At 46.6% G+C, this 26,782-nt stretch overlaps 1 long non-coding RNA gene across 2 annotated transcripts in view; it reads right to left on the bottom strand.

Annotated features, from left to right (window-relative positions):
* LOC140471568 (uncharacterized) overlaps positions 1-26,782 on the bottom strand; it is a 92,652-nt gene that overhangs the window by 42,452 nt on the left and 23,418 nt on the right. For both annotated transcript variants that reach the window (XR_011957105.1, XR_011957104.1), the window contains exon 3: positions 11,863-11,989. This is a non-coding gene — a long non-coding RNA (uncharacterized lncRNA). The remainder of the gene's footprint in view (positions 1-11,862; positions 11,990-26,782) is intronic.

The raw sequence follows: 26,782 nt of genomic DNA on the forward strand, positions 1-26,782 counted from the left end.
CCAGTCAGAAAAACAACATGTCTCCCACCACTCTCTGTCTCCTACCATCAAGCAAATTTTGTATCCAGTTCACTACCTCCTCCTGAATGCCATATCCTTTTTTACACTGATCTGAGCTTATTACCCAGTTTACCAGACAGAACACAGAACACAGAACAGTTCAGCCCAAGACCCTTCGGCCATGATTTCATGCCAACCTTTTCTCCAACTGTAAGCTCAAAATAACTACATACCCTTCATTTTACTATTATCCATGTGTCTGTCCAAGAGTCTATTAAATGTCCCAGATGTGTCTAATTTTACTCCCACCATTGGCAGTCCATCCAACCACCTACCATTTTCTATCCTCTTATCCATCCTCCATTGACCTTAAAATTATGCCGCCTTGTAATAGCCATTTATGCCATAGGAGGAAACGTCTCTGACTATTCACTCTCTCTGTGCCTCTCATCATCTTTTTCACCTCCACAAAGTCGCCCCACCTCCTTCTTCACTCCAATGAAAAAAGCCTTAGCTCCCTCAACCTTTCTCCACAAGAAATGCCCTCCATTGCAGGCAGCATCTTGGTAAATCTCCTGTGTACACTCTCTAAAACTTGCACATCCTTCCTGTAAACAGGAACTGAACACAGTATTCCAAGTGTGGTCTCACCAGGACGCTATAAAGATGCGGTAAAACCTCACGGCTCTTACAGTCAATCCCCTTCTAAGGGGAGCCAACACAACATATGCCTTTTTAACAACCCTACCAACGTGCGTGGCGATTTTGAGGGATCTATGGACACGGACCCCATGATCTCTGTTCCTCCACAATGCCAAGTATTCTGCCTTTCACCCTGTATTCTGGATTCAAATTCGACCTTCCAGAATGAATCACTTCACACTTTTCCAGAGTGGACTCCATCTGTCACTTCCAGCCCAGCTCTGCGTCCTGTCAATGTCACATTGCAACCTACAACAGCCCTCCACATTCCCCACCACTCCATCAACCTTCATGTTATTGGCAAACTTACTAACCCACTCTCCAACATCCACATCCAAGTCATTTACAAAAATCACAGAGAGCAGAGTCCCAGAGCCGATTGTTACAGAACCCCACTGGTCACTGAGCTCCAGGCTCAATACTGTCCATCTGCTGCCACCCTCTGTCTTCTCTGGGCCATCCAATCCTGTATCCAGACAGACAGATTTCCCTGTATCCCAATTTTCCTTCTTTTTTGAATGAGCCATCAACATATTCTGTCATATCCTCAAAGAATTCAATAAGGTTTGTGAGGCATGACCTGACCCCTCACAAACCCATACTGACTGTGGCTAATTCAACTATGGTTTTCCAAGTAGTCGTAAATCCTTTCTTTAGAGTCCTCGCCAATAATCTGCACACCACAGACATTCGGCCAAATCTGTAATGCCCAGAATTCTACCTCCGTAACATGGTCCAGACACTACAAATCTTCTCTCCTCTGCCATGTTCCCCAGAATGACACTGGAGGGTGGAGGGAGTTACAGAGATAGGGAGGGATATCAGGACACGAGGATTTTGCAGATATTAGGAGGGTTGCAGTGCCAAAAGGAGGCTTTAGTAATTGTGAGGTCTCATGGTGATGAAGGCATTTGAAGAGGGAGGGAGGGAGAATTGTAGGGAAATGAGAGGTTTCATAGTTTAGGTGCTTTGTTAGGACCGCAAAAGGTTACTGAGTTGGGGAGAGTGTAAGCACTGGAGGATTTTACAAAAACATGTGGTTTTGATTGCAATGCAGGAAGAGGATTCAGGAAGCTGGAGAGTATGGGGTCTGAACGAGGTTACACAAATGGGAAGAGTTGGCAGGAGTGGAGGTGTTTACAGAGACAGCAATGGTCTGATCTGGAGCAGAGGACCCAGATTGGGAGGGGTGTGGGGACTGGAGGTGGTTTCACAGGGAAGGAGGACCATAGACCCACAGGAGGTTACAGAAATGTGGAGAGCTGTAGGGCTGACTGGGGTTCATGGAGATGGGAATGTTGGGAGGGATGGAGAAGTTTACAGGGATAAGGATGATTGTAGGCCAGGGCTGGATCACAGACAGGGACTGTTTTAGGGAGCTGAGCAGATTACAGAGATAAAGAGCTTTGTATCGACTGGAAGATCAAACTGAGATATACAGGGGAGTCGTGACTGAAGACGTTTATAGACATAGGAAGGCTTAGGTTCTGGGGGTTATGGAGGCCGTGGAATCTGGATTTCTTTTCAGAGACTGGGATAACAATTTTGGTTGGAGACAGTTTCACAGATAAGGGAGCATAGCACAAACAGGAGGAAGTTGTAGAGGAGGGTGATGTTTAAACAGATAGTGGTGTAAGAGCTGGACAAGGTTACGGAGATGGGTAGATGGTGGAGACACAGGAGGAGCTTACATTGACATGGGGGTGATAGTGACAGGAGGGTGTTAAATAGATAGTGGGTTTTGTAGGGACTGGATTGAGAGAGGAACAGGAATGGAGTGAGTTCGACAGATCAGGATTACTGCAGAGACCTGAGAGGATTACACTGATCGGGATGGTGGTCGGGTCTCCACAGACTGTTGGTGTTTAGGGAATGGAAGAGATTTGGTAGATAGGGAGGGATGTAAGAGCTGCAGGAGCTTATGGAGAATTGAAGAGTTGGAGCAATTTGCAGAGGTAGGTTTCTCAGACAGGAGTAGGTTATAGATAGTGAGGGGTGTGGGGTCTGAGTAAGTCAGAAAGAGGAGAGTTTTCACGTCTGGAAGAGGTTACACTGATAGAGACAGTTGAAGAGACTGAAGCAAAAATACATGGAGAAGGTTACACAGATAGGGAGGTGAGTAGAGACTGAAGGTGAATACACAGACATGGAGGGTTGTATTGTTAGACGGAGCTGAGAGGGATAGGGACCGGTGTAGGGATTTACACAGATAGGGAAGGTTGTGTTTTTGGAGAAGGTTACAATGATACAGACAGTGTTAGGGAGTGTTTAGTGGACTACAGAGGAGCTCAGAGAGAATGTATTATAGGGAGTGGAGGAGATTACAGACACAGAGATGGCTGTCGGTTTGAAAAGACCTTCTACAGATCCTCAGTGCTGTAAGGCAGGAGGGAGGTTATAACAGTGAGTGTTACCAAGACTTAATTACTTCACTGATATAGCGCAGGTCTCAGCATGTAACTGTCAAAGGGAAGTTGAGACAGTCCAGATGAGTTTTCAGAGATACAAAGGTTTATGGGAGTTTCAAGAGGGAACAATGATTGGGAGTGCTGTACCAAATGGGAATAGTTATAGGGAGGGTTCTAAAAGCAGGAAGAGGTGACAGACATATCGATCTTTGTCAGGACTGGAGAAGGTTACATCGGCAAGGAGTGTTTTAGAGTCTGGAGGAGATTACTGTGTTAAGGAGAATATTGGGGATAAAGCCAGGTGTAAGAGACGGGGATGGTTGACAGGGCTGGACAATAACCTGAATAGAATCGCCATCGTGTGGAACCAGGCCATTCGGCCCAACCAGTCCATTCCAAACCTCTGAAGAGCATCCTACCCAGACCCACCCCTCTACCTATACATTAAACCCTGCATTTCTCGTGGTGAACTTACTTATACCACACATTCCTGAATACCACAGTCAACTTATGATGGCTGATTCACTGAAGGTGCAAATTTTGGACACACACACACACACACACACACACACAACAAGGGAGCGACACGCAAACACACACAGTGAGGGAGATACACGCAGACACACAGCGAGGGAGGGACACACACAGCGAGGAAGCGACACACACACAGCGAGGGAGGGTCACGCGCACACGCAGCAAGGGTGGGACACGCACATAGCGCAAGCACACAAACACAGACACACACAGTGAGAGTGGGACACGCACACACACACAGCCAGGGAGGGACATGCACACACACAGCCAGGGAGGGATGTACACAAACACACAGAGCGAGAGAGGGACACACACATAAACAGCAAGGGAGGGACACGCACACACACAGGGAAGGATGGACAAGCAGATACACGGCGAGGGGGAGGGCATGTGCACAGAAATTGCAAAGGGGCACGCACACTCAGGGAGAGGGGACACGCACAGACATGACGAGGGAGGGACACACGCACACACAGCCAGGGGGGACAGGCACTCACACAGTGAGGGGCGATGCGGACATACAATGGTGGGGATATGCACAAAAAGCAAGGGAGGGACACACACACACACACACACACACACAGCGAAGGGGGGGGGGACATGCATCCGCACACACACACAGACACAGCGAGGGGAGGACATGCACACACACAGCGAGGAGGGACACGCGCACACAGCGAGGGGGACACGCACACACACAGCGAGGAAGGGACACACACACACACAATGAGGAAGAGACACACACACAGCAAGGAAGGGACACGCACACAAACAGCAAGGGGGGGACGCGCACACAAACACAGCGAGGGAGGGACACGCATACACACAGCAAGAAAGGGATACGCACACACAACGAGGGAGGGACAAACACACACAGCGAAGGAGGGACAAGCACAGACACACAGCAAAGACACAGACACAGACACACACACACACACACACACACACACACACAGCGAGGGAGGGACACACAGCAAAGGAGGGACAAGCACACACATTGCGAGGGGGAGGGCATGTGCACAGAAATTGAGAGGGGGTACACACACGCAAAGCAAGGGAGGGACACGCACAAACATACACACATACACACACAGAGCGATGGAGGGACACGCACATACACACAGTCACACGGCGAGGGAGGGACACACACACACAAAGCGAAGGAGGGACACACAAACACACACCCAGTGAGGGGAATACAGACAGACACATGGCGAGGGAGGGGGACACACACACAGCGAGGGAGGGATGCGCACATACACACAGCGAGGGACGGGGACACGCACACATAAAGCGAAGGAGGGACACACACACACACAAACACAAATACAGAGCAAGGGAGAGACGCACACACACAGTGAGGAAGGGACAAACACACACACTTATGGTGAGGGGAATACACACACACACACACAGTGAGGGAGGGACATGCACATACACTGCAAGGGAGGGACATGCACACACCGCGAAGGAGGGACAAGCACACACCGCGAAGTAGCTATAAGCACACACATGTCAAGGGGGAGGGCATGTGCACAGAAATTGAGAGGGGGCACGCACACACAGCGAGAGAGGACACACAGACATGGCAAGAGTGGAACACACGCACACAGCAAGGTGGGCACACACTCACACACAAGGGACGGACACACACGCAAAGCGAGGGAAGGACACGCACAGATACACACACACACAGCGAGGGAGGGACACGTGCACACACAGCAAGGGAGGGACACGCACAGCGAGGGAGCGATACGCAAACACACAGAGTGAGGGGGTTACCGCAGACACACAGCGAGGGAGAGACACACACACACACATAGCGAGGGAGGGACACGCGCACTACACAGAGTGAGGGGGTTACCCGCAGACACACAGCGAGGGAGGGACACATACACACACATAGCGAGGGAGGGACACGCGCACTACACAGAGTGAGGGGGTTACCCGCAGACACACAGCGAGGGAGGGACACATACACACACGCAGCGAGCGAGGGAGGGACACGCGCACGCACACACCGAGGGAGGAGCGCGCGCGCGCACACACACACACACACACACACACACACACACACACACACACACACACAGAGCGAGGGAGGGAAGGGGACACACACACACACACACACACACAGAGCGAGGGAGGGAAGGACATGCACACACAGCGTGGGAGGGGCACACAAACACAGCGAGGGAAGGACATGTACACACACAGCGAGGGAGGGACACCTGCATACACAGCAAGGGTAGGACACACACACACAGGGAAGGAGGGAAAAGCACACACACGGTGAGGGGGAGGGCATGTGCACAGAAATTGAGAGGGGACATGCACGCACAGCGAGAGAGGACACGCACAGGCAAGGGAGGGACACGCGCACATAGCGAGGCGGGACATGCACTCACAGCGAGGGGAGAAGCGCACACACAGTGAGGGGATATACACAAAGAGCAATGGAGGGACACACACACACACACACAAAGAGCGAGGGAGTGACACGCGCACACAGAGCAAGAGGGACACACACACACACACACACACACACAAAGAGCGAGGGAGTGACACGCGCACACAGAGCAAGAGGGACACACACACACACACACACACACACACACAAAGAGCGAGGGAGTGACACGCGCACACAGAGCAAGAGGGACACACACACACACACAAAGCGAGGGTGGGACACGAACATATACACACAGTTAAGGGGATACAAACAGACACACAGCGAGGGAGGGACACGCACACACAGCGAGAGTGGGACACACACACACACACAGCGAGGGAGGGACACACACATACACTGCAAGAGGGACACACATACTCACAGCAAGTGGGGGACACACACACAGTGAGGGAGGGACATGCGCAAGCACACAAACACAGACACACACAACGAGAGAGGGACACACACACAGCGAGGGAGAGACACACGCACACAAACATGCACACACAGAGCAAGAGAGGAACACTCGCAAACACAGTGAGGGGGAGACACACGCACACACACACAGCGAGGGAGGGACACGCACGCACACACAGCGAGGGTGAGACACACACACACGTGCACATCTTCAGGGACACACACACACACTCACACAGAGCAAGAGAGGGATACGCACACACACAGCCAGGGAGGGATATGCACACACAGCGAGGGAGGGTCACACACAAACACACACAGAGCAAGAGAGGACACGCACACACAGTGAGGGGGAGACACATGCACATGCAGTGAGGGAGGGCCACGCACACACACACACGGCAAGAGGGACACACACACAGACAGCAAGGGGGGGGATCTCACACATACACAGAGCAAGGGAGGGACATGTATACACACAACGTGGGACAGAGACACACTTACACACACACACACACACACACACACACACAGAGCGAGGGAGGGACATGCACACACACACAGTGAGAGAGAGAGACACATACACATAACGCGATGGAGTGACACACACACAAACAGCGAGTAAGGGACGTGCAGTGAAGGGGACACACACAAACACAGACTGTGAGGATGTGACACATACACACAAACGGGGGGGAAGGGACACACACACAGCGAGGGAAGGACGTGCTGAGACACGCAGCGAGGGAGGGATACGCGCACACACAGTGAGGGAGGGACACGCACACACACAGGGAAGGAGGGACAAGCAGACACACGGCGAGGGGGAGGACATGTGCACAGAAATTGAGAGGGTGCACGCACACACAACGAGAGGGGACATGCACAGGCACAGCAAGGGAGGGACATACGCACACACAGCAAGGGGGGACATGCACTCACACACCGAGGGGAGATGCGCACACACAGTGAGGGGGATATCCATAAAGAGCAATGGAGGGACACACACACACAAGGGACGGACACATACAGACAGCAAGTGAGTGACAGGCGCACACACATCCAGGGAGGGACATGCACACACACACACACAAACACACACACAGGGAAGGAGGGGCAAGCACACACACGGCGAGGGGGAAGAAATGTGCACAGAAAGTGAAAGGGACACACAGAGACACGGCGAGGGAGGGACACACGCACACACAGCAAAGGGGGACATGCACTCACACAGCAAGGGGGATATATACAAGAGCAAGGGAGGGACACACACACACACACACACACACACACACACACAGGAGGGAGAGAAGGACATGCACACACACAGCGATGGAGGGTCATACACAAACACACACAGCGAGGGACGGACACACACACACACACAGGGAAGGAGGGACACACACAGCGAGGGGGAGGAAATGTGCACAGAAAGTGAGAGGGGGCAATCACAGTAGAGGGGACACGCACTGACACGGTGAGGGAGGGACACGCACACACAGCAAGGGGGGACATGCACTCATACTGCAAGGGGGATATACACAAAGAGCAAGGGAGGGACACACACACACACACACACACACACACACGCGCGCAGCGAGGGAGTGAGACGCATACACAGCAAGAGGGACACACACACAAAGTGAGGGAGGGACACACACATGCACACAGCGTGGGAGGGACACACAGGCACAGTGAGGAATTGAAATGCATACATATACACACACACACACACACACACAGTGAGGGAGGGACACACACACATGCGCAAGCACACAAACACAGACACACACAGTGAGAGTGGGACACGCACACACACACAGCCAGGGAGGGACATGCACACACAGCGAGGGAAGGACATGCACACACACAGCCAGGGAGGGACACACACACACAGCCAGGGAGGGACACACACACACACACACACACACACACAGAGCGAGGGAAGGACATGCACACACACAGCGAGGAAGGGATGTACACAAACACACAGAGCGAGAGAGGGACACGCACATAAACAGCAAGGGAGGGACACGCACACACACAGGGAAGGATGGACAAGCAGACACACGGCGAGGGGGAGGGCATGTGCACAGAAATTGCAAAGGGGCACGCACACTCAGGGGGAGGGGACACGCACAGACATGACGAGGGAGGGACACACGCACACACAGCCAGGGGGGACAGGCACTCACACAGCGAGGGGCGATGCGGACATACAATGGTGGGGAGACGCACAAAAAGCAAGGGAGGGACACACACACACACACACACACACACACACACACACACACACACACAAGGGAGGGACACACACACACACACAAGGGAGGGACACACACACACACACACACACACACACACACACACACAAGGGAGGGACACACACACACACACACAAGGGAGGGACACACACACACACACACACACGGGAGGGACACACACACACACACACACACAAGGGAGGGACACACACACACACACACAGAGCGAGGGAGTGACACGTATGCACACAGCAAGAGGCGCGCACACACACAGGCACAAAGCAAGAGAGGGACACGCACACACACACACACAGACACAAAGCAAGGGAGGGACACACACACACACACAAACACACCAAGGGAAGGACACTCACATTAACTGTAAAAGGGTCACACATACTCACAGCAAGAGGGGACACGTACACACAGCGAGGGATGGACACACACATGCTCAAGCACACAAACACAGACACACAGCAAGAGAGGGACACACACACACACACAGCCAGGGAGGGACATGGACACACACAAACACACACACACACACACACACACACACACAGAGCAAGAGAGGGACACGCGCACGCAGCGAGGGGGGAGACACATGCACACACAACGAGGGAGGGCCAAGCACACACGCACACCAAGAGGGACACACACACACACACACACACAAAGAGCAAGGGGGGAACTCACACATACACAGCGAGGGAGACACACACACACACACACGCAGCGAGGGAGGCACACACACATACCCCGAGCAAAGGAGGGACAGGCACACACACACACACACACACACCGAGCAAAGGACGGACAGGCACACACACAGCGAGGGAGGGACACACACACACACACACACAGCAAGGGAGGGACACGCACACACACAGCGAGGGAGAACAAACACACTATTGCTCAGTCCATTGAGTGTAGGATTTGGGACGTCATGTTGTGATTGTACCAATATCAGTGAGGCCTCTTCTGCAACACTCTGTCCAGCTCTGGTCACCCAGTTATAGGGAGGATATTATTCAGCTGCAAGGGGTTCAGAAGAGATTTACCAGGATGTTGTTGAGTATGGAAGGCTTGAGTTCTGAAAAATGGCAGGAGCCTCAAGATTGAGAGGTGACCTTATAGAAGTTTATAAGATAATGAGAGATTTAGATAGCATTAACGGTAGCTGCATTTTCCCCAGGATGGGGGAGTCTCAAGAAAAGGGTCCACATTTTTAATGTTCGAGGAGAGAGATCTTCAAAAGAACGACATGAGGGTCAAATTGTTACAGAGGGCGGTTTGAGTGTGGAATGAACTTCTTGAGAAAGGGGTGGATGTGGGTACAATAACAACGTTTTTCAGACATTTGGTTAAGTACGGGAATAGGAAATGTTTGGAGGGATATGGGCCAGCAACAGGCAGCTGAGATGGGTTTAGTTTGAAATTATGTTTAGTACCAACTGAAGGGTCTGTTTCCATGCTGTACAACTCTGACAAGAATATAGTTTTGGTCAATTATTTGAGAAACACTGATGGAATGCTAGGGAACTAAAGACCAATTAGCCAGAGGTCAGTGATGGGTAGGTTGTGGAAGTGATTCTGCCAGGCAGGAGTTACATGCATTTGCAAAGGCAAGGATTGATGAAAGATAGTCAGCACAGCTTTGTGTGTACAAAGTCAGGTCTCACTAACTTGATTGCTTTTGTTGAAGTGGTGACCATACATTGTCTACACTAAAGTCAGCAGGACCTTTGACAGGGTTTAGCATGATATACTGGTTCAGAAGGTTAGATCACATGGGATCAGGGAGAGCTAGCCAACTGGATACAAAATTGGCTTGACAGTAGGAGACAGAGGGAGGTGGGAGAGGATTGTTGTTCAGAATGGAGGCCTGTGACCAGAGGAGTACTATAAGGATCGGGGCTGGGTCCACTGATATGTATCATCTACATAAACGATTTGATTGAGAATATGGGAGTCATTGTTAGTAAGTTTGCAGATGATCAAATTAATCGCGTCGTGTGCAGTGAATATGGTTATCAAAGGGGCTCTTGAACAACGGGGCCAGTGGATCAAGGAATGAAAGATGCAGTTGACGTATGGTGTTGGGTTTTGTTGAGACAAACCAGGGAGGACTAACACAGTTAATGGTTTGGCCCTGGACAGTGTTGTCGAACAGAGAGACACCAAGGGCTGCAGTTACATTGTTCCTCGGAAGTGACATTGCAGTTGGACAGGGCGGTGAAAGCAGTATGACGCACTTTCCTTCATTGTCCAGAGCTTTGATATGATTTGGAGACATGTGTAACATTGACCTAAATATTTGCCTTAGGCAGAGGAGGATACGGATTGACCTTATAAAGGTTTATAAAACCATGCGGGGCCTCAGTAAGGTGAAAAGCCAAGGGTAGGTGAGTCCTAAACTAGAGGGTATAAACAGGAGGTGAGAGAGCAAGGATTTAAAGAGGGAGCTGAGGGGCAACATTATCCACAGAGGATGGTACATAGACGGAACGGACTGCCAGGGCCACATGGAGAAACGTGGACAATTACAACATGGAAAAGACATTTGGGGAGATACATGGAGAGGAGAAGGTTTGAAGAGATAAGGGCCAAATGCAGGCAAATGTGACACATTTAGTCTAAGAATCATGGTCAGAATTGATGAGTTGGAGTGAAGGTTCTGTTTCCGTGCTACATGACTCTGTATCCAGTTAAAGAGGAGGAGACTACTGAGATAAGACATGTTGTAGACACTGAAGCAAGTTACAGTGATCGGAATGGTAGGCTGGAGTGCAGTATGCTTCAAATTAGTGAAGTGACTATAAGGAAGGGAGGAGGTTACAAAGATAGCAACTGTTATAGGATTTTAAATATTATTGAAGACGTTGGTCACCAAGATATGACATAGATTCAGTGTTACAGTGTGGTTAGTCTTAGTACAACAGACCTTACATTATGGGCAGGGATTGAGCCTGGGGTATGTCTGTATTGTGCTCCCCATCCAGCACTGTATCTATGTCATGTCCTGTTAGCTGATGTTTGGAGCCCTCTCATTGCTCTCTGCTCTGTGCACTGTTAATGATCTTACCTTCCTGCAGGATTTATTGAAGGCTCCAGATCCCCCTGCTCTTTGTCTCTCTGGCTGACCAACCATCTTCAATGTGATGATTGACGAGACACCCAGCAGTTGGGAAGTCTATTGAGTCAGGACCTTCCTGAGTACATGTAGGAGACAGAGAGATAGACAGAATGTTAAATTAGACTGATGCTGTGAGGGTTACACATAGAAAATGGCACTGTGTCCCACAGGGATCTGGAAAATCTCAGTTTCCATCCCTGGCCTGTGCTGCTGCGTCTCTCTGGAGTGGAGAATTCTGTTGGCTCAGGATCTGGAGATTCTGAGTGAGAGACACTGACAGAGGCAGCAATTAGACCCATACAGTAAAGGATATGGAGAGAGACTGAGTGATATCACCAGAGTGCAGCAAGTTATCAAGATCAAACAATTGTGTCAGAAAAACGGGTTTAGCTTCATGATGCACTGGTGTCAGTGTTCAGGGATGGGCAACCATTGAGCAGGTGAGGGGATGGCCGAGTGGTATTACTACAGCACGTATCCAAAACCTCAACTAAGGTACAGGGGAGAAAGGTTTGAATCCCACCATCAGAAATGGTGGAATTTGAAATCAATAATTTTAAAAATAGTAATTAACAATCCACATGTAAGTGTGAGATCATTGCTGATGTACAAAAAACCCGTACACTTGTCCTTCAGAGATGGACATCTGCCCATCCTAACATGGTCTGCACTACATTCCTGAAGAAGGGCTTATGCCCGACACGTCGATTCTCCTGTTCCTTGGATGCTGCCTGACCTGCTGAGTTTTTCCAGCAACACATTTTCAGCTCTGCACTACATAACCACAGCAAAGTGTTTGCCTCTCAATTACTCTCTGAAATGGCTGAGCAAGCTACTCAGCTCAATGGCAGCTCGGGCTGGACAAGAAAGGCTGGTCAGCCAGAGACACCCACATCCCATACCTGATTTTTAAAAAAATAATCCATTAGGATGGACCCACTGGAACCGCGCTGGGACCAGTGTCCTGGCCAATCATGTCGGTAGGTTTATGGACAGGGCTTTAAACTGACAGAGAGGATGCCGGGACAGGGTTCAGGTGAAAGGAGCTTTCCAAATCCAAAGAGAAAAGATGACGCATCGGAACAGCATGGGAATTTGGCTGAAGACAAGCAGAAAGGAACCGAAAGGGACAGAGTTTAACTTAACCTGTACATCAGAGAATAGGTATGTGACAGGACATTTTGGGAAAGAGTAAATTGTCTTTTTTTTCGCATGGACAAGGTCTCTGCAATAAGGTAGATGGATTTCTGACACGGAGATAAAATAAATTTAGACACCAGGGAGACATGGTTACAGGGCGAACAAAAGGTGAACATAAGTATTCAATAGCTCACAACCTTGCAGAAACTCAGGCAAAATGCGCAACGAGAACTATAATGGATAACAAAGGCATTTTAGAGAAAGCATTTGGCCGCAGATCATGAAGTAGAGTCAGTCTGAATGTAAATTCTGGCTACTACTTGCCAAGGACAGAAACAGCAGAACACTTTTAGCCACCGAACAGCATTTCATTGCACATTACTGCATTAAACAGGAATTAATTGGAATTTTTTAACAAAGGTATTGTGATAATTTTGGGAAACTTCAATATTCGCATAATCTGGGAAAATCACACTGGCAACAGTGATAGTGGAAGGGAAGTACAGATAATTTTTTTTTTCAGTGTTTCTTTGAATAATACATTGTGCAATTAGCTAGGGACATAACTATGTCAGATCGATGGTTGTGTGATGAAACTTAGTGAATGAGTAATGTCACCTGGAGAGATCCTCCGGGAAATTGTGATAAAGTGCAGTTTAAAGAAATATAAAGTTTTAGAGTGAATCACAGAAAGGACAAGTTACAATGAAAAACAAAAATAGCCAATTGCGTACATTTGACAGGAGAAGTGACCAAGGTAAATAGGCTAAACAGACTGGAACATGTATCTGTAAATGAACAGTGGAAAACATTTGAAGGAACAGTGTAAATCACTCAAAAAAAGTACATTCCATCAAAACAGACAAAACCTCAACAAGAAACTCACTCCTGTCCCTCACTCAGGACAAAATGGATCATATTAGATTATGAGGCAAACAAGATCAGCAAAACGTGCTTAAAATCCAGAAGTGAGAGCGTGCTTTAAGAGTAAGTTTTAAAGGGATTGCAAAGGGTCTGCGAGCAGGAAGAGGGCAGGTGGAACGGGAATCATTATCAGGGTTTAATGACGTGACAGGAACAGGGAGAGGTGAAGGTGCTGGAGGTGGTGAGAGTGTTACAGAGAGGGGTCAGGGTCTGAACGGTATTACAAAGCCAGTACAGACTGCTGCAGTTGGAGGGGTTTGCAGAGAGATAGGGTGGGACATTGGAGGGAGAGGATCAACCAGTTGCTCATCCAAAACCACCACGTCAGTGGCCACAGGATTTTTCATACACACTATTGACCACCCTCAGCCCACAAGAGCATTTACATAAAGTATTTACGAATTACAGGCCAAAGGATAATTCACACACTGTATTGACCGTCCTCAGGACACAGGATTATTCACACAGTTTTGAGCATTCACAGCGCACAGAATTATTCATACTCTATTAACCATGCACAGGCCACAGTATAATTAACAAACAGAAATGACCATGCAGAGACCACAGATTATTAACACACAGCATTGACCATCCACAGGCCACATTATTACTCATACACAGTACTGACGATTCACAGGCCACAGGCTTATGACCACACAGCATTGACCATCATCAGGCCACCGGATTAGTCACACACATTATTGAACATCCTCAAGCAACAGGATTATTCCCACACAGTATTGATCATTATCAGGCCACAGGAGTATCCACACACACAGTATTGACCATCCTCGGGTCACAGGATTCCTCACACACTGTATTGACCAGCCTATGGTCACAGGATTTTTGAACACACTGTCTTGAACATTTACAGGTCACAGGATTACCCAAACACAGTATTGACTACCCTCAGGCCACAGGATTATTCACACACAGTATTGACCATTCACAGGATGCAGTATTATTAACAAACAGTATTGACTATGCACAGGCCACAGATTATTAAAACATAGTGTTGACTACACTCAGGCCACATGTTTATTCACGCAGAGTATTGAGCGGTCACAGCGCACAGAATTATTCACACTCAGTATTGACCATCATCAGGCAAAGGTCTATTCCCACACAGTATTGATGATTCACAGGCTACAGGATTACTCATACACATCATTGACCATCATCAGGCCGGACGATTATTCACATACAATATTGACCACCCTCAGGCCACAGGATTATGCACACACAGTATTGACCATTGACAGTCCAAAGGATTAATTGTACATCGTGTTGACCATCCTCAGTCCACAGGATTATTTACTCACAGTATTGACCATTCACAGCCCACAGGATTATTCACACAAACATTGACCATTTACAGGTAACAGGATTATTCTCACACAGGATTGAACAACCTCAGGCAATAGGATTAGTCACACATGGTATTGATCATTCTTAGGCCACAGGATTACTCACACACAGTTTTGATCATCCTCAGGCCAAGGGTTATTCACACGCAGTACTAATGATTCACACGCCAGAGGATAAATCACACACAGTATTGACCAACCTCCGGCCACAGGAATATTCACAAACAATATTCAAAATTCTTAGGACACAGGATTAATCACACATAGTATTGATCATCCTCCGGCCAGAGGATTAATGAACACACGGTTTTGACCACTTACAGGTCACAGGATTATTCACAGACAGTATTGCCCATGCACAGGCCACAGTATTATTCTCACACATTATTGAGCATTCATAGTACACAGGGTTATTCACACACAGTATTGAGCATTCACATTGCACAGGATTATTCAACACTTTGTATAGTCCATCCACAGGCCATACTATTATTATTAGACCACAGTATTAATGGTTCACAGGCCACAGGATTGTTCACACGCAGTTTTGACCACCCTCAGGCCACAGGATTGTTCACACACAGTATTGACCATCCTCAGGCCAAAGGTCATTCACACACAATATTGACAATTTACTGTCTAAGGATAATTCACACACAGCATTGACCGTCACAGGCCACAGGTTTATTCACACACAATATTGAACACCCTCAGGGCACAAGATTATTCACGGTATTGACCATCATCAGACCTCAAGATTATTCACACACTGTATTAACCAGCCTCCGGCCACAAGATTATTCACAACAGTATTGACCATCCACATGCCACAGATTATTAACACACAGTATTAACCATTCACAGGCCACAGCCTTATTCACACACAGTATTGACTATCTTTAGGTCACTGGATTATTCCCACACTTTATTGACTACTCTCAGGCCACAGGTTTATTCATACAGAGTATTGAGCAGTCGCAGTGCACAGGATTATTCACACACAGTATTGACCATCCTCAGGACACAGTATTATTAACAAACAGAAATGACCATCCACAGGCCACAGGATTTTTCACCCGCAGTATTGAACAACCACAGGCAACAGGATTAATCACATAGTTTTGACCATCTTCAGGCTAAGAGTTATTCACACACAGTATTGATGATTAACAGCCAGAGGATTATTCACACACAGTATTGACCATTCATTGTCCAAGGATAATTCACACACAGTATTGACCGTTCACAGGCCACAGGATTATTTGCACACAGTATTGACCAGTCTACGGCCACAGGATTTTTGAACCCACTGCCTTGTCACTTTAAAGGCACAGGATTATTCACACACTGTGTTGATGATTCACAGGCCACAGGATTAGTGACACACAGTATTGACCATCCTCAGACCACAGGATTATTCACACACGGTATTGATCATTATCAGGACACAGGATTATTCATATACAGTATTGATTTACCTCAAGCTACAGGATTTTTCACACACAGTATTGATGATCCTCAGGCCACAGGATTATTTTCACAAGGTACTGAGCATCATCAGGCCACAGGATTAGTCACCCAATATACTGACCATCCTCACATAACATAATTATTCACATAATGTATTGACCATCATCAGGCCACAGGATTATTCCCACACAGTATTGAGCATTCATACTTCCCAGGAATATTTACATCCAGTATTGACCATTCTCAGGCCACAGGATTATTCCCACACAGTATTGAGCATTCATACTTCCCAGGATTATTTACATACAGTATTGACCATCATCAGGCCACAGGATTATTCCCACACAGTGTTGACCATCCTCAGTACACAGGGATACTCAAAAAAAATAAACAAACATTCTCAGGTCACAGGATTACTTAAACACAGTATTGACCACCATTAGGCCACAGGATTAATGAACACACTGTCTTGACCATTTACAGGTCTCAGTTTTATTCATACACAGTTTTGACCATTCTCAGGCCACAGGATTGTTCACACAGTGTATTGATCACCCTCAGGCTGCAGGATTATTCACAGACAATACTCACTACCTTCAGGTCACAGGATTGTTCACACACAGTTATGACCATCCAAGGGTTATTCACACACAATATTCAGCATTCACCATGTACACGATTATTCAAACACAGTATTGACCTTCCCCAGGCCAAAGGATTATTCCCACACAGAACTGACCATCCTCAGGCCACAGGACAATTCCCACAGAGTTTTGGCCATCCTCAGGTCACAGGATTGTTCACAAATAATATTGACCACCCACGCACCGCAGGATTATTCACATACAGTATTCACCATTCACAGTCCACAGCATTATTCACATACAGCGTAGACCGTTAACAGACCACAGGATTATTCACACAGAGCATTGAACAACCCCAGTCAACAGGATTAATCGCACATAGTTTTGACCATTCTCAGGCCACAGGATTGCTCACACACAGTATTGGCAATCCTCAGGCCAAGGGTTTTTCACACACAGTATTGACCATTCATGGGCCAGAGGATTATTCACACAGGGTATTGACTATTCACTGTCCAAGGATAATTCACACACAGCATTGACTGTCACAGGACACAGGTTTATTCACACACAATATTGAATATCCTCCTGGCACAGGATTATTCACGGTATTAACCAGCCTCCGGCCACAAGATTATTCACAACAGAATTGACCATCCACAGACCACAGATTATTAACACACAGTTTTGACCATTCACAGACCACAGCCTTATTCAGACACAGTATTGACTACTCTCAGGCCACAGGTTTAGTCACACACAGTATTGACGATTCGCAGGCCAAAGGACTATTCGCACATGGTAATGACCATTCACTATCCAAAGGATTATTCACACACAGTATTGACCATCCGCAAACCACAGGATTATTCTCACACAGTACTGACCAGCCTACGGCCACTGGATTTTTGAACCAACTGCCTTGACAGTTTACAGGCTACAGGAATATTCATACATGGAACCAACCATTAACTGTCCAAAGGATTATTCACACACTGTATTGACCATTCTCAAGCCACAGGATTAATGAACACACTGTCCTGACCAACCTCAGGCCACTGAATTATTCACACCTGGTATTGATAACCCTCAAGCCATGGGTTATTTAAACACAGAATTGACGATTCTCAGGCCAGTGGATTATTCACACAGAGTATTGACCATTTTCAAGTCACAGGATTGTTCACACACAGTATTGACTAACCTCAGGTCACAGGTTTATTCACACATGGAACTGACCATTCACTGTCCAAAGGATTATTCACACATGGTATTGACAATCATCAAGCCACAGGATTATTCACGCGCAGTATTGACCGTACTCAGGACAAGGGTTATTCATACACAGTATTGATAATCCTCAGGCCACAGGATTATTCACAGATGGAACTCAGAATTCACTGTCCAAAGGATTATTCACACACTGTATTGAACAACCTCAGGACACAGGAATATTCACAAACAGTATTAAACAAACATTCTCAGGCCACATGATTATTCACACACAGAATTTTTCACCTCAGGCCAAGGGTTATTCACACACAGTATTGAAGATTGATAGGCCACAGGTATAATGACACACATTATTGACCATCCTCAGGCTGAGGAATTATTCACACACTGTATTGACAATCGTCAAGCAACAGGATCATTCACACAGAGTATTGACCAACCTCAGGCCACAGGATTATTCACACACAGAATTGATCACCCTCAGGCCATGGGTTATTCACACACAGTATTGAAGATTCACAGGCCAAAGGATTAGTGACACACGTTATTGACCATCCACAAGCAAAAGGATTATTCACACACAGTATTGACCATCCTTAGGCCACAGGATCATTCACAAACGATTTTGGCCATCCGCAAGCCACAGGATTATTGTCAGATGGTATTGACAATCATCAGGCCACATGTTTATTCACACATGGGATTGACCATCCTCAGGCCACAGGATTATTCACACATGGGATTGACCATTCACTATCCAAAGGATTATTCTCACAAAAGTATCGACCATCCTCAGGCAACAGGAGCAGTGCACACAGTATTGATCAACTCAGGCCACATGATTATTCACACACAGTATTGACCATCTTCAGACCACAGCATTATTCACACACAGCATTGACCATTCACAACCCACAGGATTATTCACACACAGCATTGACCATTCACAACCCACAGCATTATTCACACACAGCATTGACCATTCACAACCCACAGGATTATTCACACACAGCATTGACCATTCACAACCCACAGCATTATTCACACACAGCATTGACCATTCACAACCCACAGCATTATTCACACACAGCATTGACCATTCACAACCCACAGCATTATTCACACACAGCATTGACCATTCACAACCCACAGCATTATTCACACACAGCATTGACCATTCACAACCCACAGCATTATTCACACACAGCATTGACCATTCACAACCCACAGGATTATTCACACACAGCATTGACCATTCACAACCCACAGCATTATTCACACACAGCATTGACCATTCACAACCCACATGATTATTCACACACAGCATTGACCATTCACAACCCACAGCATTATTCACACACAATATTGAACAACCTCAGGCAACAAGATTAATCACACATGGAACTGACTATTCACTGTCCAAAGGATTATTCACACACTGTATTGACCATCCTCATGCAACAGAACAATTCACGCAAAGTAATGACCATCCTCAGGCCACAGGATTATTCACACACAGCTTTCAATAAACTCAGGCAACAGGAGTAATCACCCTTGGAACTGACCATTCACTGTCCAAAGGATTGTTCACACACTGTATTGACCATCCTCAAGTCACAAGATTATTCACACACAGTATTGACCATCGTACGGTAACAGGATTAATGAAAACACTGTCCTGACGATCCTTATGTCACAGGATTGTTCACACATAGTAGTGAGGATCCTCAGGGCACAGGATTATTCACACAGTATTGACGATTCACATTCCAGAGCAGTATTCACACACAGTATTGATGATTCACAGGCCAAGAGTTATTCACACACAGTATTGACGATACACAGGCCAGAGGATTATGCACACGTGGCATTGACCATTCTCTGTCCAAAGCATTATTCACACACAGTATTGACCATCCTCAAGCCACACGATGGTTCACACACAGTATTGACCATCCTCAGGCCACAGGAATATTCACACACGCTATTTACTATTATCAGGCCACAGGATTATTCCTACACGGTATTGTCCACCCTCAAGCCACAGGATTTTTTGCACACAGTATTGATGATCCTCAGGCCACAGGATTATTTTCACACGGTATTAACCATCATCAGGCCACAGGATTAATCACATGCTGCATTGACCATTCTCACGCTACAGAATTATTCTGACACAGTATTGACCATCCTCAGTTAACAGGAATATTCACACACCGTATTGACCATCCTCCTGCCACCAGATTTGTCACACACAGTATTGACCATCCTCACACAACAGGATGAATCACACATGGTATTGATCATCCTCCGGCCACAGGATTATTCACACGCAGCTCTGACCCCCCTTAGGCCACAGGATTAATGAACACACTGTCTTGATCATTTACAGATCACAGATTCATTCACACAAAGTTTTGACCACCCTCAGGCCGCAGGATTATGCGCAGATAGCACTCACTACCCTCAGGCCACAGGATTGTTCACACACAGTAATGATCATCCTTAGTCCAAGGGTTATTCACACACAGTATTCAGTGCACAGGATAGTTCACATACTGTATTGACCAACCTTAGGCCACAAGATTATTCCCACACAGTAGTGACCACTCTCAGGCCAACAGGACTATTCCCATACATTATTGACCATTCTAAATCCACAGGATTACTCACACATAGTATGGACCGTCGTCAGGCAACAGGATTATTCACACAAAGTATTGACAATCCTCAGGCCACTAGATTATTCATACACAGTATTGACTAGTACATGGCCACAGGATTAATGAATACTCGGTCTTCAATTTGTAGGTCACAGGATTTTTCCCACATAGTATTGACAATTCTCAGACCACATCATTCTTCACACACAGTATTGACCATCATTAGGCCACAGGATTAATGAACACTGTCTTGACCATTTACAGTTCACAGGATTATTCCCACACAGTATTCACCATCCTCAAGTCACGGGATTGTTCACACACAATATTGACAATCCTCAGGCCACAGGATTATTCACACATTGTATTGATCATCCTCAGACCACAGGATTATTTATACACAGTATTGACAGTATACAGGCCGCAGGATTACTCTCACACAGTATTCACAATTCACAGGCTACAGGATTACTCAGACACTGTATTGAAAATCCTCAGGCCACTGGATTATCCACACACAGTCCTGACCATCCTCAGGACACACTAGTATTCACACACAATATTCAATATTCCCAGCCCACAGCATTATTCACACACAGTATTGATTGGAACACGGCCACAAGATTAATGAACACACTGTCTTGATGATTTACAGGTCACAGAAACATTCGCACCCAGTATTGACCATCCTCAAGCCACAAGATTGTTCACACTCAGTATTGACCGTCCTCAGACCACAGTATTATTCTCACACAGTCTTGACCATCCTCAGGCCACAGGATTATTCACACACAGTTTGGCTGTCCTCAGGCAACATAATTTTTCACACAATGTATGGATCATTCTCAGGCCACAAGATTATTCACTCGCTGTATTGAAAATTCTCGGGCAACAGGATATTTAACACACACAGTATTGACTATCCTTCGGCCCAAATGTTATTCCCACACAGTATTGACCATTCTCAGGTCACAGGATAATTCGCACACACTATTGACCACCATACAGCCACAGGATTAATGAACTCACTGTCTTGACCATTTACACGTCACAGGATTATTTCCACGCAGTATTGACGAGTCTCAGGCCACAGCAATATTCACACACAGTATCAACCATTCACAGGGCACAAGATTATTCACATACAGTATTGACTAACACACGGCCACAGGATTAATGAACACTCGGTCTTCAATATTTGCAGGTCACAGGATTGTTCCAACATAGAATTGACAATCCTTAGGCCACATCATTATTCACACACAGTATTGATCAGCCGATGGCCACAGGATTAGTGAACACACTGCCTTGATCATTTACAGGCCACAGGATTATTCCCACACAGTATTGACAATCCTCAAGGAACAGGAATTTATACACAAAGTATTCACCATCCTCAGGCCATGGATTATTCACACACAGTATTGACAATCCTCAAGCCACAGGATTTTTCCGACACAGTATTGACCATCCGCTGGCCACAGTATTATTTGCAAACAATATTGACATTGCACAGGACACAGATTATTAACACATAGCATTGACCATCCACAGCCCACAGGATTATTCTCACACAGTATTGCCCATCCTTAGGCAAAGGGCTATTGACACACAGTATTGACAATTCACAGGCCACAGGATTACTCACACACATTATTGACCATCCTCAGGCCACAGGATTACTCACACAGTGTATTGACCACTCACAGTCCAAGAGGATTATTCACACACAGAATTGACTATCCTTAGGCCAGGGCTATTTGCACACAGTATTTACGATTCACGGGCCATAGGATTATTCACAGACGTTACTGACTGCCCTCAGTCCACAGGATTATTCACACACAGTATTTGAACATTCACAGTGCACAGGATTATTCACATTCAGTATTGACCATCCCTCGAGTAGCAAAATTATTCACACACATTATTGTCCAGCCTCAGGCCACAGATTAATTACACACTGTATTGACAGTACAGAAGCCACAGGAGTCAACACACACTGTATTGACCATTCTCAGCCCACAGGATTATTCACACACGGTATTGACGACCATACGGCCACAGGATTAATAAACACAGTGAGTTGACCATTCAGTACAAACAGTACTGAACATGAACAGGCCACAGATTATTGATTCACAGCATTGACCATCCACAGGCCACATTATTATTCACTCACAGTATTGACCATCCTTAGACAAAGGGTTATACACACACAGTACTGATGATTCACAGCCCATAGCATTATTCACACACAGTACTGACTGCCCTCAGGCCACATTATTATTCACACACAGTATTGACCATCCTCCGTCCGCAGGATTACTCACACACAGTATTGATCATCCTCAGGTCAATGGTTATTCACACACAGTATTGACAATGCTAAGGCCATTAGATCATTCACACACTGTATTGACCAACCTGAGGCCACAGGATAAATGAACACATTCTTTTTACCAATTAACAGGTCACAGGAATATTCCCACACAGTACTGACAATCCACAGGGCACTGGATTATTCACACACAGTATTGAACATCCTCAAGTTCAGGATTACTCTGACACACTATTGACCTTTCACAGTCCACAGGATTGTTCACACACAGTATTGACCATTCACAGTCCACAGGATTATTCACACACAGTATTGACCATTCACAGTCCACAGGATTATTCACACACAGTATTGACCACCATACAGCCACAGGATTAATGAACACACTGTCTTGTTCATTTACATGTCACAGGATTATTCACACACAGTATTGACGATTCTCAGGCCACAGCAATATTCACACAGAGTATTGACCATCCTCAGGGCACAGGATTATTCACACACAGCATTGACTAGCACATGGCCACAGGATTAATGAACACTCAGTCTTCAACATTTGCAGGTCACAGGATTATTCCCACACAGTATTGACCATCCTCAGGCAACAGGATTATTCATAAACGGTATTGAACGGCCTCAGGCAACACTATTGTTCACACACAGTATTGACCATCCTCAGGACAACGGTTATTCACACATAGTATTGACCATCCACAACCCACAGGATTATTATCACACAGTATTGACTATCCTTAGGCCAAGGGTTATTCACATACAGTATTTCCGATTCACGGGCCATAGGATTATTCGCACACTGTATTGACTGCCCTCAGTCCAGAGGATTATTCACACAGTATTGAGCATTCACAGTACACAGGATTATTCACAACTCTCAGGCCACAGGTTAATTCACACACAGTATTGACAATCCTCCGTCCACAGGATTACTCACACATAGTATTGACCATCCTCGGATAGCAAAATTATTCACACACATTGTTGACCAGCCTCAAACCACAGGATTATTTACACACTGTATTCATATTACAGAGACCACAGGAGTACTCACACACAGTATTCAACATTCTCAGCCCACAGGATTATTCACACACAGTATTGACGAACATACGGCCACAGGATTAATAAACACACTGCTTTGACCATTTACAGCTCACAGGATTATTCACACACAATATTGACGATTCTCAGGCCATTGGATTATTCACATACAGTATTGACCAGCATAAGGCTACAGGATTATCCCCACGCAGTATTGACCATTCTCAGACCACAGAATTATTCACACACAGCATTGACCATCCTCAGGTCACACGAGTACTCACACGCAATATTCAACCTTCTCAGCCCACAGGATTATTCCCACACAGTATTGCCCATCCTGAGGCAAAGGGAGATATTCACACACAGTATTGACTATCCTCAGGCCACAGGGTTATTCACACTGTGTATTGACCATCCTTAGGCCAAGGGATATTCACACACAGTATTTACGATTCACGGGCCATACGATTATTTCCACACAGTATTGACTGCCCTCAGTGCACAGAATTATTCTCACACAGTATCGTCCATCCTCAGGTCACAGGAATATTCATACACAGTATTGACCATTCTCAGCCCACAGGATTATTCACACACAGTATTGACGAACATACAGCCACAGGATTAATAAACACACTGCTTTGACCATTTACAGCTCACAGGATTATTCACACTCAGTATTGACCATTCACAGGCCAGAGGATTGTTCACATGTAGTATTGATCATACTCAGGCCAAGGATTACTCTCACACAGTATTGACCATTCACAGGCCACAGGACTATTCCCACACAGTATTGGGCATTCTCAGGCCAGAATATTATTTACATACAGTATTGACCATCCTGAGACCACAGAACTATTCACACACAGTATTGTCCGTCCTCAGGTCACACGAGTATTCACACACAATATTCAACAGTCTCAACCCACAGGATTATTCCCACAGAGTATTGACGATTCTCAGGCCACAGGATTATTCACACACAGTATTTACCATCCTCAGACCATGCGAGTATTCACACACAATATACAACATTCTGAGCCAACAAGATTATTCACTCACAGTATTGACCAGCATAAGGCTACAGGATTAATGGACACATTGTCTTGACCATTTACAGATGGCAGAATTATTTCCATACAGTATTGACCATCCGCAGGCAAAAGAATTATTCCCACAAAGAATTGACAATCCTCAAGCCACGGGATTTTTCACACACAGTATTGACCATCCTCAGGGCACAGGGTTATTCCCACACAGTATTCCCACTCTGGGAATCTCTCACACAGACTCTGGGACACTGAGATTCTCACACACAGACACACACACACTCACTCTGGGACTCACACACACACTCACTCTAGGACACTGATTCTCACACAGTCTCTGGGACACTGAGATTCTCACACACGGACTCACACACACACTCACTCTGAGACACTCACACACATATTCTGGGATTCACACACACACACTCTGGGACACTGATTCTCACACACACACACTCTGGGACACTGATTCTTACACACTCTGGGACTCACACACATACTCTGGGACACTGATTCTCACACACTCTGGGACTCACACACACTGGGACACTGATTCTCACACACACACACACTCTGGGAAACTGTGATTCTCACACACTCTGGGGACTCTCACACACACACTGGGACAGTGACTCTCTCACACTCTGGGATTCTCTCACACACACACACTGGGACTCTCTCTCTCTCTCTCACACACACACACACACACACACACACACACTGGGACTCACACACACACGCACACACTCTGGGACTAACACATACACACACTCTGGGAAACTGTGATTATCACACACTCTGGGACTCACACACACACACACTCTGGGACACTGATTCTTACACACTCTGGGACTCACACACATACTCTGGGACACTGATTCTCACACACTGGGACACTGATTCTCACACTCTCTGGGACTAACACACACACACACTCTGGGAAACTGTGATTCTCACACACTGTGGGGACTCACACACACACTGGACAGTGACTCTCTCACACTCTGGGATTCTCTCACACACACACACTGGG

The sequence above is a fragment of the Chiloscyllium punctatum genome, unplaced genomic scaffold, assembly GCF_047496795.1.
Source record: "Chiloscyllium punctatum isolate Juve2018m unplaced genomic scaffold, sChiPun1.3 scaffold_121, whole genome shotgun sequence".
Classification (NCBI taxonomy): Eukaryota; Metazoa; Chordata; class Chondrichthyes; order Orectolobiformes; family Hemiscylliidae; genus Chiloscyllium; species Chiloscyllium punctatum.